Below are 4540 nucleotides of genomic sequence, written 5' to 3'. Positions count from 1 at the left end.
GCACTGTTTGTCTGGTCCTTTTCAATTTGATTGCATATATAAATGTGGAACTTGATAGATCTCTATATTTTTACTGCACTTGTGATAAACTGGCACCAGGGTGAGACGTTGCTTTCACAGTTCGAGGTAGACGAATCAGCATGCCAGGCAGGGCTGGCTCTAACCAAAACTGTAAGCTTCAGGACCAGCAAACTCAGCCCAAGGCAGCTACTCCCCTTCCCCGTGGCTGATCGGCAGCCCTGATTCGCCAATCTGTCCTCTCATTCACTGAGCCACCAGCGTGACTGTTAAGAGCTATACAGTCTTTTTGGTTGTTTTGGTTTTTTTAAGCAAAATGAAAAACCTTTCTATTAGGGTTGTTGGGGGGAGGGGATGGGCAAAGATATAAACCCCAGCCTTTAAGACTTTGACAATTGTACGTAACTATAGATGTGTATAAATATAGGCACATGCATATTTTTATGTGAAAGTTGATTTTAAAAAACTAAGGAGATCTAAACTACACTCTTCTTGATACCATTGCAATGCAAATAGGGAAAGAAGAGTATGTGGTCCAGTTTCCTGTAGTGAGAAAATATATATGTGTGCTTCTGTTAACATCCCAGAAAACGTGGCTTTCCATGCCTGTTGGCTTAGAACAGCAGGCCAAGCTCCCAGGGTGTCTGTGCTTTGGTTTTCTTTTCTAAGCAGAGATCTTGAATCCTTCAAGGTGCTGAGAGCGACTGCTGCCTCCTTTCTCTAGTCACAGACCTAGTGCTAGATAGTGATTCAAAGAGCATCACATTTGAGTGGGACCTAGATTCTTCTCCCTTATCAACCCAAAACTAAAATAATTTCAGTGTCAGTTCAGACTTGAGCGTTAAGTAGGCCCTGAGCCTGCAGTCAGCCACGTGAGTGGGTTTGGTTTTTTTAAGGTGGGCATTTTCCTTTAACCTCAACTTTTTTCAGAAGAAACAAGGGTCCTTACCTGGGTTTCCTGTGGGCTTCTCTTCTCCATCCCTAAGTGGCCAAGAGCAAATCCTGAGGTGTGAAAAAAACAAAAGTGTAAATGGGGCAGGATTGTGATGTTCAAAACAACTGTCTAGCAATATCTTGGGTCTCGCTAATGGATTTTGTGGGCTTTGTTCTTCTTGCCTCTCCCCCATCCTTTAGAGAGAAAACTTATTTTTGAAAAGTATATATATACACACATTATTATTTAGGTTTTTATACCATCCTATACTGGCAAGAATACAACTTTCATTGTGCTTTATAATCTGATTATTCCCCCAGATCTCAGTCTTTTCTTTCTTCTTAACTTGTTTCCCCGAGTTTCTCTGTCTTCCCCCTCTACATGCCCCGTGTGAACACCAGGAAGTCCAGGCTGCAAGGAGTTTCCTGCCTGTCAATCTCTTCTTTTTCTGTCTAACTCTTGGATGCAGTATGTTTAGGTAGCTGGCTACTCCCGATTTTAAAAATCCTTCCTAGGAGAAGATGACCCAAAGACCCTTTTAGATGAGGTGGTTTTTCTCATTCTGCATGATCAGATCTCTGTAGACTGTGATATGTTTTGTTTTCGAAATACCTGGGGGGGGGGGTGCGATATGTGATTTATCATGAGTTCATTAATATTTATTACATGGATGATTTTCTTATACCATATCTTTCTGAAAGAAGAAATAATTGCCTGGCACTGCTAGGGTCAGCTACTGAACGGCTGAAGAAATTGAGTATCTTTGTCTTCTCTCAAAAGCATAAAATGAGAATTAGGCACCCAATGTTAAGACTTATCCACATTTTTACTTTTGATTTCTTATTCTCTCTGGGGGTAGGGGGTAGAGGGAGCGTTCTTCATTTTAGCTTCTACCTGAGAACCAAACTTGCCTTTACCCCTTGTCCCTGGAATTGGTGCTCTGGGAATATCACCGTTAACCACCAATGTTGGGGGCCATCGTCCTTGTGGTAAACACAGCCGAAAGAGGGAGCAGCAGATGAGAGAGTATGAAATTCTGTTTCCAGATGTTTATTTCTTTATGTAAATATGACGCCAATGTAAATCCTGTGTCAAGACATAGAGAATGGTGCTTTTTACTACAGTTAGCACATGCATTTTTAGAACTATTACATGTTTTAGAGGATCTTTGCTGTGTATATGTAAACTGTACTGTTCAACCGTTAAATAATAAATTATTTCATTATTAAAGAAATTTTGGTCTGCCTGATATTTTGTACCCTAGTTGAAACTTCATGGTTTTTACTTACAGAACTGGATTAATCAGATTTCTCTTTTTCTTTTAATTTTATGGAAAATTTCATTGGCCAAAAGTTTTCAGCCCTTGGATCCTGTGAAAAGAGTTTAGCTGTGTGGCTCCAGTTGAGCCCATTTGTGGATCAGAATTAGTAACAGTGCCAGCTGCTCCACTTACCCATTTCGCCTGCTCACGCACTCGCTCTTGGCTCACTCTTCACCGTAATGCCTCTGAGCGTGCGGGCAGCGTGCCGGGCTGCATGACAAACAAGGCTTCCCGTCTTTCCAGCAGTCCAGGGTCTGGTGGGAAAGACAGACACATACTCACAATTTAATGCAATATGGTTAGCTCGTGGAATAAAGCTGTACAGGGACATGCCATGAAAAATCAGAGGTGGTGGCATCTGAGTTGGGCCCTGGAGAAAGAGTGGGTGTTCACTAGGAAAGGAGCCTTGCAGGGAAAGAGGACTCCTGTGCAAGGAAGCAAGCATTCGGGAAAGGGACTAGCTCCCTGCACTGGGGTGTGGCCTGGAGGCTGAGAACATGTGGTATGCAGTGGGACGTGTGCGAGGAGGATGCCAGACTGTGAAAGACCTCGTGTGTCACGTGATTCACTGAGAGGAGAAATGCACCCGGTTTAGGAGGTTAGTTCTGTTACATATTGACCCCTTCGGCTAATTTACATTTATTCATTCATGGAACAAATAGAGATTGAGCACCTGCTCTGTGTCAGGCTCTGTCATGGAGCTGAAGGCACATCAATGAACAAAACACACACGCCCCTGCCCTCTGGAGCTGCCTTCCTAACGTAACTGACTGACTCGGGAGCTCAAGTCCTTGGCCCGGCAAGTCTGCTGAGCTGAGCGCACCTTCCTGAGCTGACTCTTCTTGCTCCCTCAAGAGAGCACTTGTTTAGACTCAAGAGGAAGGAAAAAGCTGTCTTTCTCCTTCTTGACCAGTGATTTCTTATTCTAAAAACCACCTAAATTTTTGGAAAGGTTTTTATGGTGCCCTAAAAGTTGACGACGATGGCCTGCAGCCTGCGGGTCTTATGAAAAAAGATCTTTCTGGCACTTCTCCTTGGGAAAAGTGGCCTAGCTCTTCCACTTTCTCCAAAAAGCAGGGGCCACACGCTGGGCCCTTCTGGGATGTGTGATTCTAGGACCCATCTCTGTGGACAGGCTCCAAATGGAACCCAAAGAGTGAATTGTCAGCAACATTGAAGAAAGCTATGTTCTACCACAGCATCAGGATCCCTGTTTGCTGTGGCTGAGGAGAGGAAGCTTTGAATGACAGATAATTACGAAGACAGCGCTCACATACAGATAGCCTCCCTCCCAAGATGACAAATCTTATTTCCAAGGTTTCCTGACTCTGTTTGTTCACAGTAGCCTGGTGGCAAGTGTCCTTCATTATGCTGTGTAGGTCCATGTCATGCTCATGGACAACTCCCAGGTGCTGAGTGCTTACGTGGTGCTGAGCACTCTCCTCCAGTGCCTCATGAGCTCTCACACCAGCCCTGGGGCTGAGTTGTGTCTTTACCCCCATGTCACAGATGAGGAAGCAGGGGGAGGGGTGAGGCACTTTGCCCCAAGTCCACAGAGCCGGTGAGCTCTGACTCCAGAACCCCACAGTGCCTTACCTCAATTTTTGCAAGAGCTCTATCAACCTGTATTCTCTTTTCCATATATAACATCTTTTTCTTTTTTAAGACTTTGAATGCAGCTATTTTCCATGGAGGGGCCTTAGGTTCCAATTAATGGGGCAGGAACTGGGAATACACAAGACAACTGTGGATTGTCATTGCTAAGTCATCAGCCCCTGCTCCCCTCGAGCTTAACTTCTCTCTCTGCCTATCGTGAGGAATAACCCCTGACTCCTGAACCTCATGGGGATCTTGTGGCAATAACCCAGCATGCTCTTGGACAAAGATTCCTGTGCAGGTGTTGAAGTCATTCTTTCCGTACCACGTCTTTTTGATTGTGGACCCTGTGACATCACTGTATTGATTCAACCAGTATTTATTAAACACAACTTTCACCTAGGCCTTGGTGTCCCCATTAGCCAGTGCCAACTTGGTCCGCCTCTTAGATGTCACTGTGACCTAGACAAGGAGGGACACACCCCAAGGCTCTCTGCCAAGAGACTCTGGAATAGCAGCCCCTTGTCCCCTTTACCGACTTGGGCCTTCCCATCAATTAGGGACATTCAGCTTCCAAACGCTGAGGGTTCCACAGGCAGGAAGCATTTTTCAGGGCTCAGCACTGACTAGGTGGCAAGTCAGCTCTCTGCCCACTCTGTCCCACGTGGAAC

This window comes from Equus caballus, chromosome 15 (assembly GCF_041296265.1).
Source record: "Equus caballus isolate H_3958 breed thoroughbred chromosome 15, TB-T2T, whole genome shotgun sequence".
In the NCBI taxonomy this organism is placed as follows: Eukaryota; Metazoa; Chordata; class Mammalia; order Perissodactyla; family Equidae; genus Equus; species Equus caballus.
The sequence above is the reverse complement of the archived record's forward strand: the minus strand, read 5'-3'. Positions refer to the sequence as shown.